Raw genomic sequence first — 14,740 nt, 5'->3', positions numbered from 1 at the left:
GTCATCCCCTTCTTTTCTGCCTTCAATCTTTTGCAGCATCAAGGTTTTTTTCAATAAATCAGTTGTTTCCATCAGGTGGCCAAAGTATTGGAGCTTCAGCTTCAGCATCAGTCCTTCCAATGAATATTCAGGGTTGATTTCCTTTAGGATTGACTGGTTTGATCTCCTTGGTGTCCATGGGATTCTCAACAGTCCTGTCTAGCACCACGGTTCAAAAGCATCAGTTCAGCACTCAGCCTTCCTTATGATCCAACTCTCACATCCATCTATGGCTACTGGAAAAACCAAAGCTCTGACTATAAAGACCTTTGTTGACAAAGTGATGTCTCTGATTTTAAATGAGCTATCTAGGTTTGTCAGATTTTCTTCCAGGGAGCAATCGTCTTTTAATTTCATGGCTGCAGTCACAATCTGCAGTGATTTTGGAGCTCAAGAAAATTAAGTCTGCCGTTGTTTCCTCTTTTTCCCCATCTATTTGCCATGAAGTGATCAAAGTGGATGCCATGATCTTAGGTTTTTTACCTTGTGTAGTCCTCTATTAGAACTCAGTAAAGAGTACCAGAAAGGATTTGGGTTTGTTCCAAAAACCTGGACTTTAGTCCCAACCCCATCACTTACTGTATGACCCTTAACCCACAAATCAATATCTCCACTCTTCAGTTGTATCAAATGTAAAACAGGATTCATACTATTAGAGACTGATTGACTTCATCTATTTAATTGCACTTTTTAAAGTGTGAGGCATTATACACATTTTCTAGTTGTTTTTGCTCTGTGAGTATCTATCACATTTATTAAAGAAATGTGTATTGCTGTGGAGATGAAGTGGGGGGTGGGGGGTGAATGTAATATTACCAAGTCTCACCCCTCTTAAGAGTATCCACTGACACTTTGTGGGGAGGGAGATACTTCTTCCATACATTTAACCTCAGCATCTGCTTTTGTCCTCAGAGCTCTCGCCGGAGCCTATAGAAATCCTAGTTAATTTAAAGCTAGTTCAAAAACGTGCCATCACCCCCAGCTTCCTTTACATCGAAACCCTGGTGCCTGGTTTCTGACAGCAGCCTGCAGGTGGCATTTCTCTTCTCCTCCACCATGGGTTCCATCTGTAGCCTCAGCGGGCTGTGGGAGACATGAGGCCCTAGGACCATGGATGTTCCACTAATGACATCGCTGAACATCTGCCTGCTCTTGGGGGGACTCAGTACTGCACCTCTGCTCCCCCTAAGCCCAGTCTTCTCCAGTTATTTCTCAGATTCCAATTATGATGTCTCACATGAGGTGACTGGCTAAGCCCTCAGTCCACTGAGAGCCTGTTGTATTGCACAGGGAAATCTACTTCATGCTGTGGTGACCTAGACGAGCGGGGAATCCAGAAGGGAGAGGATATGTGTGTGCAGGTGGCTGGTTCACTTTGCTGAGTAGCAGAAACTAACACAGTGCTGTGAAGCTACTATACCAATAAATTTAAAACAGAGAAAGTGCCCTGTTTTCTTGTTCTATGCATTTAAAATCCAAAGCAGTTGTTTATACATGAACTCTAGGCAAGGCATCACTAAAAGAAAAAAGAACCAAGATCATTTGTACCTTTTTGGACAAATCAGATTTCTATTATGTAGGAAGTGATTTTGACTAGTAGCTGCTCAGAATAGTTTCTCAGTTGTATTCACCCTGGAGATTACAGCAGATTATTATATATACATACACACACACACACACACACACACACACACACACACATATATATATATATCTGTATAATCTACAGAGATTATAGAAAGGAAAATCTGCTTTCTTGTCTAATGATATAGTGTGGTTTGGGGGCGAGTGTGGGTATATAAAATATTCATAAGTTTTAATCAATTGAGAATCTAAAAAAATCTAAAGCTTGGAATCATTGTTTATTCCTTCCAAATGTCATCAATTATTCTCCCTTCTAGTGATCGTTCATGTGTCTCAGTAATGTACAACATCATTTATAGAACTTGTATATCAGTCCTTTCATTATTGATGAATTGGTTGATTAAAAAAATTGTTAGCACCTTTTTTGGTAGGCATTAGGGATAATGCTAAGTGGTAAAGTTTAAACCCTGTATGATGGGGATGCAGGAGAAATGGGCCATGGACTTCATTTGGTGGATCTTGAAAGACTTCTTGGAGGAGGTGGGGTTCGAGCTTAGTCAAAAGGATGAGTAAGACATTTACAAGGCTTTCATGAGCAGAGAGGTCATCTGGGTGGAGCTCTGAAGATACAGAGATTCTTGGATTCAACCTCAGAATCTCAGGGGTGAGGCCCTGGTATGTGTGGTTCCACTGTGTAAACAGGACTGAGAACTCAGGTTTGTTCAGAGACCAGAGGAAAGTTTGAAAGGCTATCTCCAGGGCTAGGAGAGTCCAAACCAGCTATTCCCCACCTCAGCAGAAGACCAAATAAGAGGAATTAAATGAAGTCCAACAACTTGGTTTCCTTTGAGGAAGTTTCTGGATGCAAAGTTTGTTAAAGATACTAAGATTTTAACCCCATATGAGAGAGAGACATCTCCTCCAGAATTAGAAAGAAAATGCAGCTAAAGCCAGAACAAAAAACAGGGCAAAACTTGATGGCCTCTGCCAGGGGTTGATAAACTTTTTCTGTAAAGAGTCAGAAAGCAAATATTTTCAGTTTTATAGGCCATACCAGTCTCTGTCACAACTATTCAACTATGCCACTGTAGCACAAAAGTAGCATTAGGCAACATGTGAGTGAGTGAGGGTGGCTCTGTTCCAACAAAGATTTTATGGACACTGAAGTTTGAATTTCATATAATTTTTACATGTTACAAAATATTATTCTTCCTTTGATTTGTTTTCAATCATTTGAACACATAAATTCTTATTATTCACTAGAGCCAGGAGGTAGAAGCAACCCAAATGTGCATAAGCAGATGAATGGTTAAAAAAAATGTAGTATGTGTACACAATGGAATATTAGTCAGCCTTGAAGAGGAAGGAACTCCTATCACATGATATACCATGGGTGAAGCTTTAGGACCCTATGCTAAGTGAAATAAGCCAGTCACAAAAATGATAAATACTGTATAATCCCACTTATGAAAAGAAGTGAAAGTGTTAGTGACTCAGTTGTGTCCAACTCTTTGTGACCCCATGGACTGTGGCCCACCAGGCTCCTCTGTCCAAGGGATTCTCCAGGCAAGAATACTGGAGTGGGTAGCCATTCCCTTCTCCAGGGGATCTTCTCAACCCAGGGATCGAACTCAGGTCTCCCTCACTGCAGGCAGACTCTACTGTCTGAGCCACCAGGGAAACCCAATCCCACTCATATGCAGTACCTAAAGTAGTTGCATTCATAGAAATTGAAAGTAGAATGGTGGTTGCCAGGGGCTGGAGTAAGACAGAATGGAGCATTGTGTTTAATGGGTAGAAAGTTTCAGTTCTGCAAGATGAAACGGTTCTACAGATCAGTGGTACCACAATGTGAAGAGACTCTACACCTTACTATGCTGCTGCTGCTGCTGCTAAGTCGCTTCCGTCGTGTCCCACTCTGTGCGACCCCACAGACGGCAGCCCACCAGGCTCCCTCGTCACTGGGATCCTCCAGGCAAAAACACTGGAGTGGGTTGCCATTTCCTTCCCCAGTGCATGAAAGTGAAAAGTGAAAGTGAAGTCGCTCAGTCGTGTCCAACTCTTCGCCATCCCACGGACTGCAGCCCACCAGGCTCCTCTGCCCATGGGATTTTCCAGGCAAGAGGACTGGAGTGGGGTGCCATTGCCTTCTCCAACACCCTACTATACTAAACACTTAAAACAATTAAGATGATAAATTTTATGTTATGGTTTTTACCAAAATTAAACTTTTTTTTTTTAAGAAAAAGTTAATTCTTACCTTGAAAGTCATAAAGATACAGGCAGTGGGCCTTGCAGACTGCAGTTTGCCAACCTGTGGCCCATGGATGGCCAGCCTGAGGGCAAAAATGATGGTCCAAATCAGTGCTTCTCAAAGGTCCCCATTGATGGACTTCTAACAATGAAAGAAGGAGAAGGCAGACTCTCAATGGGTCTGCCTGCAAGTCTATACAGTTGTTTTAAATATTCATTCAAATGTAGTTCGTGAAAAATTCGAATCCTGGTCCATAGCACATGCTGTTTTAATGTAAAATTGGCATTCAACATAAAATTCAGTAAAAACTGATGTTCATGCAGGCTCAGAGAAGGTGAGTGACTTAGTCAAGGTCACAGGGCTGGAACAAGTCAGTATGGGACTGGATCCCCAAATTCCTGATTCCCTTTGTCTACTTGCCCCCTGTGTGGGTTACCTTTTCATCAGGCTTTAGCTGTCTATTTCCAGTTCCCACCCACATCCCCGCCAATACTGAGGTAGTCTCCAAAGTATCGAAGCAAACCACTTTTAAGTTTCTACCAAAATTCACCGATTCATAAGTTTAATACCATCAACTCATATGTTTCATATATTATTTGTTCTGCTAGGTTCTAGAATATTTTAGTTTGATATATTCTAAAACTCACTTTTTCTTGTCCTATCTAATTATACTTCCTCATCCATCTGTATTTTTTAAAGTTGTTCACAGCATCCCATTCTGTTACACATTGTGCAATGTTAAATTGTAAGGGAACCAAGAGATTTGCTGTTTTTGTATACCCAGCATCCATTTTCTCTTATGGTAGATTATTTGTTCAGATTTCTCTCATCTTTCCTCTTTGTCCTTCTCCCTGTCCCGTTGACTTTTTTTTTTAAATTTATTCATCTCACTGTGCCAGGTCTTAGTTGTGGCACATAGGATCTTTCAGTTACAGCATGCAGACTCAGTTGTGGCATCTCAGATCTAGTTCCCCACCCAGGGACTGAACCCAGGCTCCCTGCATTGGGAGCACAGAGTCTTAGCCACTGGACCATCAGGGAAGTCTTCCTGTTGACTTTATAATTTTATTTATTTATTTACTTTTGGCTGTGCTGTCTTGGTGGCTGCGTGGGCTTTTCTTTACTTGTGGCAAGCGGGAGCTGCTCTCTAGCTGCAGTGAGCTGGCTTCTCATCGTGGTGGCTTCTCTTGTTGCAGAGCACAGGCTGTAGGGCACATGGGCTTCAGCAGATGGGGTCCCTGGGCTCTAAAGCTCGGGCTCAGTAGTTGTGGCTCTTGGGGTTCACTGCTCCATGGCATGTGGGCTCTTCCAGGATCAGGGATTGAACCTGTGCCTCCTGCATTGCCAGGTGGGTTCTTCACTGCTGAGCCACCAGGAAAAAGCCAACCCAATCACTTCCCCCCCCAACCCCACTGACTTTAGACTTGGCCACATGACTCACTTTCCCTTCTGGGTTGTGAGTTGACCTGAGGGTATGCTAGTTCTAAGCAGAGGTTTTAAGAGGTTCCATGTGTCTTCACCCACTTCTCTTGAGTTCCTGTCCTTCTGGAAAGTCACAAGTCCTGTGTTGAGCCTGTTCCTTCAGCCTGGGTCCCAGAATGAGAAAAACATGTGAAGCAAACCTGAACCCAGGCAACTGAGACCCACTTGTTGTTGTTAGCCACTGGGTGTTGGGGCTGTTTGCTACATACTATTATCCCAGCAAAAGCTGACTCCATAAGGTTTATTTGAGCTGATCCTCCTGCATCCTGCCCCAAGCATCCTCGAACTCATCACACTGACTAACTCCAATCTCTGGTAAGATCTGTTGTTCTTTTCAAAGCTGAGAGAGCCTGATTCTCTCTTGGCTGGCAGTCATTCATTACGGGTTCCTGTCATAGAGGGTTTCTGAAGAAATTACTCATCATCCATATAATCCAAACTCTTATCTGTTTTATAACAGAAACATAAAAAGAATGTGATCATACAATACTAGATGCTACATCTTTTGGCTGCTTTTTGATAGTGAGAAGGAAAGCATAGAAAACCAATAGCAGTTGTGAACTAAATGTTCCATGCCTCTCCTAAATTCACATGGAAATGAATAACCCCTAGTGTGATTGTATTAAGAGGCTGGGCCTTTGGGAAGTAATCGGGTTTACCTGAGGTCATGAGGGTGGGGCTCCTGTAATGCGATTAGTGCCCTTTACCGATAGGAGAGGACAAAGAGTTTGCTTCCTCTGTCTCCTTCTGCACGTGTGTATTGAGGAAAGGCCACGTGGGGACACAAGAGGTGGCCCTCACCAAGAACCAAATCTGCTGGCACCTCGACCTTGGCATTTGTTACCGCAGCCTGAGTTAAGGCCTGCTGACACCTCCCTGCACCTCGAGGAAGAGCTGTGTCAGCTCTGAGTTATTCATTTTAAGCAGAAGCTTGGACTAGTGACATGGACAACCTAAAACACCAGGAAAACTTAAGGAGGTCTTCATTTGGTCTGGGAAACTCCAAGACTGCCCATGAGTGTTTCAGAAGTGCCTTAGACAAAGAAGCATTTCTTCAAAACAAAGCCTGATGAAATCATGTAAACCTTCTCTTGCTTACATATTAGGATTCAATAAAGATTTTTTATGAAGATATATAATTAAAAAGCATGAAAGCCACTAGTTTAAGATACACTCATGCTTTGCTTTGGCATACACTTTGCAGATAACACAGGGTTCTGAATTCTATGTGTGAGATTGTTTCTCCTTGAGAAGGATAGAAAATTAACATTCCCCTGGTCCCCAGCTGGATCATTCAGGGGTACAGAGTGAACTCTGCTGAGTGACAGGAGCCCACCAGGGATTAAAACAATAATCCCTAAAGTGAAAAATCAGCTGTGGAAAATCAGGGATTGATAAATAACCCTCTTCCCCATGCCCTCTCCTCCTTTACTCTCCTACCTTCCCCCAAGCCCCGAGCTCCTGTTTTCCCATCTCTCTCAGAGGTCTGGCGGGCTTCAGCCCCGCTTCTCCGTGAACTATCCAGCCAGCCCCAAAGCAAAGGCCCAGGAACTGGACAGTCCGATGGTCAGGTGCTCTGATTGACACTTGGGGGTGGGACCTGGTACTAACTAGAGTAACACACAGCCCCGCCCTTAGAAGCCCACACATAGTAAGACTGAGAGATTCATGAACAAATAACCTTCAGAAAGATCGCAAAAGGAAGAAACAAGTAAGCAAGTGGGGGACTCTTAGAATGCCGCCCTCTGGAAGGCACACAGGCCCTGCCACCGGGAAATCTGACTTAATCGGTTTGGGTTGTGCATAGAGATCAATAGTGTTCAGAACACTCCCCAGGTGATTCTGACTTTAGCCTGGGCTGAGAACCATCCCAGACCTTTTGAATCAGGAACTTCTGTGGTGCAGTTAAAACCCGCTTTAACAAGCCCCCCACGTGACGCATTCTTCAGTCTGGGAGCCGCGGGTCCGCGCTGCTCGGGAGGGAGAGGCGTGGACGTGGAAGGGGCCAGAAGCTGAGAAGCTGGGGCTGGAGCCCAGGACCGGGGTGGGGATCCTTCCACCGGCCCCCTCCTCCAAGCCTCAGGGCAGTGGACGGGCTCCCTCGTTAGAGCCTGGCCTGAGCCCTTCGAGGCGGGTGTCCTTGTCGGGGAATAGCGTGGGGTGGGGTCCAGCTTTGAGACCACGGAGCCTCCCTCCGAAGCCTCAGTCACTGGGCCCCTGGTCGCTGCTCATTTCCCCCTGGAGTCCCTGAGCAGGCAGGAGAGGTCGGGCCCGGGCTAGGCCATAGCGAACGGCCAGACAGGGCTCTTCTGGAGAATCCTGGCTTCCAGTTTATGGCTTCTCATCCTTTTCCCCCAAAGTGGGCCCCCTACTCTGAGCGATGGCTTTTTTTTTTTTTTTTTTTTCTCAGACAAAACCCGCGCCTCCTTTTCTGCACATGCAACAAACATCTCCTCCTTAGCAATCAGGCCCTAACCCACGATCAAAGCAGCCCTTTGGCCCAGAGCACCGAGACCCCACTCCCGACGCCCCTCGGCCCCACCGCTCTCCCATCCCAGCTGACATGAAACACCACGTCCAGCCGCCTCCCCACTTTGGGCCTCCGCGTCCAGACCAACCGGGCAGGGCAAGCCCCCACGGCGGGGCCCGGCACGGTCCCCAGCCCGGGGACCCCCGCCGGGGGGCGGTTAGAGGGTGGAGAAGAGGGACCCCCGGGGCCCGGCCGCCACCCAAGGGCAGCCCCTGAGCGCGCCGGGGCAGCTCCTCCGGGTTTCTGGCCGACTCGCCCGGCCCCCCGTGGGGAGGGGCTGCGGCCACTCGGAGTCGCCAGGGGTCCGGAGGCTCCTCCCCGGGGGTGGCCGAGCAGGAAGCGGGGGGCGCGGCGGGCGGGGGCGCGGGCGCGGTGCGGGGCCCGGGGCGGCGGAGTATGCGCGGGCCTCGGCGGCCAGCCCCGGCGCACAGCCGCGGCCGGGGCGCGCGGCGCGGGGCGGAAAAGCCTGTTTACACAGACTGCACACCGCCTGGGGAATAATGCAGTAAAGGAAGTGAGCCGGCTCGGCCTGACTGCTCCAACTTCCTGCTCTCACACACACCAGAGGGAAAAAAAAAAAAAGAGGAGCGAGAGAAAGAAAAAAAAAGGGGGGGAAATCAGGATCTCATTACAAGAGCAACAGACCGTCTGCAGACGCCTGTCAGCATGGAAAGTCGGGGGCTTTCGCCCGGTTCCTCCTAGAAATTCCCCCGAAGAAGGATCTTGAAAGCTCCCCCACATCTGGGTAGGTAGTAGGGTTCGTGCCTGTTGCTCGGGCACTTGCAAAGTTTCGTGGGGGTTGGTTTGGGATTTTTTTTTCTTTCCTTTCTTCTGTGTGGTTTGGTGGGGGTGGGGCGGGTGGGCACCGCGTAGGAGGCTGCAGGCCCGGGGGCTGCGGGGAGGCCGCGGGGAGTGGGCGCCGCGGGATGTTCCAGCGCCTGGGTCCGCGCGCCGGCCCCGGGGGCTGCGGCCACCCGGCGCGGGCACACCCCGCCCTGGGGCTGCGCTGCGAGCCGGGAGGAGGGGGCGCGCCGGAGGAGCGGGCGACGGTGAGACTTGGGGTCCCCGGGAGGGTCGGCGACTGGAGCGGGCTGCGTGCCTGGAGGCTGGACCACCGCTGACCTTCCAGGGGGGCTGGGACTTCCTCGGGGTTGCAGTGGGTACGGATGCTCGGATTCAGGGAGAACAGGGGTGGGGAGGGAAGAGGAGGGCGTGGGGAGCCGAGCGGCGGGGCTGGGGGCCGCGTCCCGTCTGGCTCGGCAGGTGACCCCCCGCCCGGGTCGCCGCCCCAGGCGCACGCCTAGCTGGACCTTATAAAGCCGGCAGAGTCATTACTGGACACGGTCTGGGAGGAGGACCCAGCAGGCGATGGTCTTGGAGCCCCCAGCAGTTTGGGATGGGGCTCTTCAACTTGCAACTGAATGTTGGCCTGTAATGCTACTGTAACTTTAGGGGGTAGGAATCACAATTTTGCAGGGTTAAAAGAAAAATCGCAGGTCTGGATTTTTGTTACGTTTTCTGAACCGAATCATCCTGAGGACCAGCTGCAGTTAGGCGGCGGGTGGGGGTGGGAGAAAGAAATGTTATTTCAGAAACTGCAAAAGGGGCTTTTTAGAAGAAAAAAAAAAAAAAAAAACGAGTGTCGGGAGAGTTTCTGGCTTGTCTGGAAACGGCAAGACTAATTGCCATGCGCTTCCGCTTTGAAACTGGCAGCAGACAGCATCTTGAAAATGACTCACTAGAGGAGCTGACAAAGAAACTGTGGTTTGCTGCTGCTCAGGTTTATGTATTTGTGCCTTTTACAGTTTCCTTTGTAGTGTTCGAGGGGTCACCGCCCCTTCCCCGTCGGCCCCCTCCCACCCTCCCGCTTTTGGAAGCCCTTGGCGGGTCTTTAACTCCCCCAGCGCCCCAGCCGGGAGGTGGGGGACGCCGGGGGAGGCTGAGTTGTTTTTGGAGTTGGCTGGGGAGAGGGTTAAAGGGATTCTGCTGCTGCAGGGGGAAAAAGTTCCCTGAATTTTCCACTGGCTGCTGCAGGAAGAGAGCCCCTTTAGTCATTGCTAAGTAATGTCTGCACACACACCAACTAATCTCATTAGGAGTTTCCGCTGCTCAGCACAGGAGGGGTTTTGTGCAGCCACTGTCAGCCGGGGGAGCCCGGCGCTGGAGACCGAGACAAGTTACGGCTTTATTTACTTAGAGGGGCAAGTCGCCCAACGAACCTTTTCAGGGCAGCATCTTAAACTTTGCAGTCATTTTGGATTTGGGGCTTACAAGGTTTTCCTCTCCTAGCTGTCCGTGTGTGTGTGTGCGCGCGCGCCTGTGTGTGTGTGTGTGAAGTTTTTATTACCCAAGCAGCTCAAACACACCCATCCTCTCTCATCTGTGCTTCAGTTGGAGGGGGAGGGGGGATGCGGCGGAGGTGATGAGAAGCCGAGCGTGTTCCAGGCATCTATTAATGAGCTCAAATTGATTTCTGAGTCTTATTGGCAAACAAAATGCCCTCTGATCTCTCTCCCTTCTCTCTCTCTCTCTCTGTGACACACTTTTATTTGGGAAAGGTCAGTTATGAGTTTCAATTTATGGGGATTATAAAATTACAGATTGTGTTAGGAGGGCTCGCCCGTCAGACAGTTAAGAAGACTGTCCCTAAATGTTTTTAGGGTTTCCAGTAATGATCCTGCCTGCAAAAACCCCTGATGGTCATTCTATGCCAAATATAGCCAAGGCCTTCTGGGCTTTTTTTTTTTTTTTTTAAACCTTTCAATGTTGGGAATGTGTAGAGTTACTAAAAAGGGTAAATAATTTTAAGGAATCTGATTGGAACTGTGGGTCTCCTTTATTGACAAGGACATGCTGCTCTCTTGAAGGTTTTTTAAGGTGTCAGTGTTTCTTTTCTGATGGCAAGGCGTGTCCTGAAAACAGCCCAACCAGGGTGTGAGTCAGGGGACGTGAGTACAGGGTGTCCCCAGCACCGCACCTGGCACAGAGTAGATGCTCAATAAATTGCTGCATTGAAAGCTGTAAGTAGGATAACAGGACTTAACAATAAATAGATAAGGAAAAAAGCTTTCCAAAGGCAGCATCGTTCTGCAGGATCTATCTTAAGGATGAAGGTTGTAAATATTCTCCTCTGTAGACTACATTTCCTTCAAAACAAAAAGGAGGTCAAGTTATTTATTCCGATAAGTTATTATTTGGAATGCATGATGTTCATTTATGTCAGTTCTCAACTAAGAGTAATTTTGCTTCCCAAGGGATATTTGCCAGCATCCAGGGATGGTTTGGTTGTCATAATCAGAGGGGGTACTGCTGGCGTCTACTGAGTAGGGGTTAGGGATGCTGCTGAACATCCAACAATGCCCAGGACAGCCCATCGCAAAGAACTTTCCAGCCCAAAATGTCAGGAGTACCCAGATGGAGAAACTCTTGTTTACGTTAATGATGAAGATAACTTTCATATGAATTCATTCAACAAATAGGACATATAAAAATCATCACTGCACTTTTCTGTCATGTTGAATAACAAAGTAGGCATGAATTTTCTCTCCCTTTCTGTTTGGTTAGTAGTATGTGTGGAATGATATGTAAATAATGATAGTGTGATGGTGTACCTTTGTGAGCTGAGTTAGTCCCTCTCTGAACCTCACTCACCTGGTACTAATGCCTTCTAGACCAGAATGGCAGTAGCCCAGATGGGGGAAAGCAGTGTTTTTTGTTTTTTTCAGCCCTATTTTAATTTTGATGTTTCCCAAACATTTATGAAAGATTTCTCTTATTAAAAAAAAAAGCTTAATAATTCAAACCTGGTAATACATAATAACTGTAATTGTGAGATCCTATATCGAAATTTATATTTGTAATAACTTTTTAGAACTTAAATCTTTTCCTGAAATCGGTTTTAAAGGGCTTCCAGGCAGTGCATATAAATTAAAATATTCCATTCTTAGCTGTCAGATACTGGATTTTAAGCATCCTGTGCTGCCCAATTATATGTTTATGAGATTCAGAAAACCAATATGGTTGCAAAACATTACCTAAAACCAAACAAACCCAATACACTGGAAAAAAAAATTACCTAAGGATGTGACTTCCTGGAGTAGAGTTTTTTCTTTGTTTTTTTTTTTTTGCTGATGGTGAATTACTGCTTACTAATTAATGGCTCTGCTCCTTTCTAGTCCCAGGGAATGATTCAGCCATCTTTGTGATTTCTAGACCTGGGGTTCCTCATTAAACTTTAAAAGAAACAAGATTCTCTATCCCTTTTGGGTTTGTCCTGACTGTGGGCAGACAGCTTCTGCCCCTAAGGGCCAGGACCTGCACATACAGATGAGCAGTTGTGGCCATTTGAATGAAGGGCTCCCTTTCTGGCAGATGTTTCTGTATGTTTAAGGCAAGACTTTTTCATGTTTTATTTTTTATCTGTAATTCCTCTTTGCCTTCATAGATTGACGTATTTGAGGTCACATTAGTATAGCAATATTTTCTAAAGGTTAGTTGTTTTTTCTATTATAAAAATATTAATGTGAATTATCTTAGGAAGAGTGAGAAAACCACAAAGAAAAAATAATAAACATCTCCCATAATCCCTGTTAACACTTCGGTGTATTTTTTTTTTCCGATCTTTTAAAATACACACATACCCGCACATGCACACACAATATTTTTAATTGGAGTCACACTGTATACTTTCTGTTTTGTAACTTTTTCAGTTAACATATCATGTAACACAGTTTAATAACTTGTCCTAAGACCAAAATCACCACCCATAGAGCTTGTATTTATTGATCCAATAAATGTGTTGACTCAACAGTGAATTGACATAATTTCTACATGAACTCGTTCAGTGTTTTTGCCTCTGTGGCTCCCAAGTCATGTTCTAAGAATGCTGCCCTCATGAAAGACTGAATTCATATGTGCTGTGAAGTTTGGGATTTTGATGAGCTTCTCTGTGATTTAAGGATGAGTCATGATTTGCAGAAGAATATCAAGATGTAGTAACAGGAAGTCCAGGGTGCTACACATCAAAATAGAATGCTCAGTGATGAAAACAGAGAAACTAGGTTAGACCAGAAATACACCTTGACCTTCTCTAACTATAAAGAAGGGAAGAAGGTGCTTCTTGCACATTGGGTGACTCTTATTCATTAGCGTTTCATTTTATATCAGTAAAGTTTCCGAACTTTGAAGTTGGTATTTTCAGTGAATTTTCAGTCCAAGATTATTATTGCCTGTGACCAATTTGAATTGAGATCATCCAGCTTTTTGGCTGAGACTGTGGCAGTGAGAACGTGAAAATTCTGGTTTTGCCACTTAGGATACAGCCTCAGTAAACCGAATTGTCAATGTGTGTGTATGTGTGTGTATACTGTTTAATTGATACACAATTTATAATAATGAGCTAATTTCAGATGTACAACAGTGATTCAATTATGTGTATTCTTTTTAAGATTCTTTTCCCTTATAAGTTACTACAAAATATTGAGTGTAATTCCCTCTGCGGTATAGTAGGTCCTTATTGGTTATCTGTTTTATATATAGTATTGTGTATATGTTAATCCCAACCTGCTAATTCATCTCTGCCAAGTCCTCTTTCCCCTTCAGTAACCATTAGTTTTTATTTTTCTGTGTCTGGGGTGCACTGTTAACACATTCTATGGGCCTTCAAAAATGGTAGATCATTCAGTCTTTTATGTAGAAATTTGACTCCTCATCATCCCTACCCACAACCAAAATGAAAATGGTTTTCATCCATTACTGGAAACTCAAATATATGTCAGCAATTTAAAAATAAACTTTGAATTGACCGTTTCAATAAGTTGTAATTTGGTTGACTTGCCACTAGGAATTACTCACAGACCACTTTGTGTGTTTTAATTTACAGTTGCTGGAAAGTTATTATTAAATTAGGAATTAAATGGGATTATTTTATAATTGGCTGTGAGATTTATTTGCATATTTTTAAAGAAATTAAGATGATGGTTATGCTAATAGATTCTGATTTGAATTGGATTAAAATAAATTTAGTTTTATACATGCTCTAAAAAGAAGTTCCAAAGCACATAGCATCCTAAGTATTTTCAAAGTTACCATATCTAAGGACAGTTCCTAATTTTCCAAGTATAAATATGGGAGTGATGAGACTGGTGAGGTAAGGGGTCATTTACTCCAGAAGTAGAATGAATCTGAGATTCTTTGTGTCTTTTTATTTCTTTCACTGATGTATAATTTACATACATGAAATTGCACAGATCTGAAGTGTTATAGTATACACCTATGTCATCCCCATCCCCTACCTCCAAGGAGAGAAATTTCTATCATCTAGAAACATCCCCTGGTTATTTTTTTTATATTATGGCAATTTCATGATTCTACCATGTTACTAAACCCCAGAGCACCAGGATAAAATACTGTAGTATTTTTATTTGATCTGCTTGGTTAAAAATAGTCAGAATGTGTGGATTTCCTCATCATCCTGTAAAGAGGAAAAGAAAGTCCCTTCACTATTTAGTATCACTTTTGCTTATCAACGGTTGTATGTATGTTGGGGGAAAAAGTAGATTCTCTTAAAACAAGTTGGATTTAGAGGCTGACTTGACCTCCCTGGACCAAGGTTTTCCTGGCCAGAGGGTAGCGTGGTTGGAGAGTTAGATCCAAAGTCCTATTTGAGTTGTTTTTTTTTTTTTTAAGAATAGAGAACTTGAATTCTTCCAGGAGTTGTGAAAGTGTAAATTGAATGTTTGCTGTCATCCCCCGAAAGCTGACTTTGAGAGACAGGCAGCAAGTTTTTGAAACTGTTTGGTGGTGGAAAAAGGGACTCCCCATAAGTTTCCCTTCAATCCCACTTCTGCCCC

The 14,740-nt window shown here is 45.1% G+C and overlaps 1 protein-coding gene across 1 annotated transcript in view; it reads left to right on the top strand.

The window, feature by feature from the left end:
* The first annotated feature begins 8,307 nt into the window (after nt 1-8,307).
* The window catches only part of ELK3 (ETS transcription factor ELK3), a 69,230-nt gene continuing 62,797 nt past the window's right edge, over nt 8,308-14,740 (top strand). Inside the window, exon 1 of the mRNA XM_061125602.1 lies at nt 8,308-8,634. The gene's annotated coding sequence lies outside the window, so the exon portion shown is untranslated. The remainder of the gene's footprint in view (nt 8,635-14,740) is intronic.

This window comes from Dama dama, chromosome 22, assembly GCF_033118175.1.
Source record: "Dama dama isolate Ldn47 chromosome 22, ASM3311817v1, whole genome shotgun sequence".
Classification (NCBI taxonomy): domain Eukaryota; kingdom Metazoa; phylum Chordata; class Mammalia; order Artiodactyla; family Cervidae; genus Dama; species Dama dama.
The sequence above is the reverse complement of the archived record's forward strand: the minus strand, read 5'-3'. Positions and strand labels throughout refer to the sequence as shown.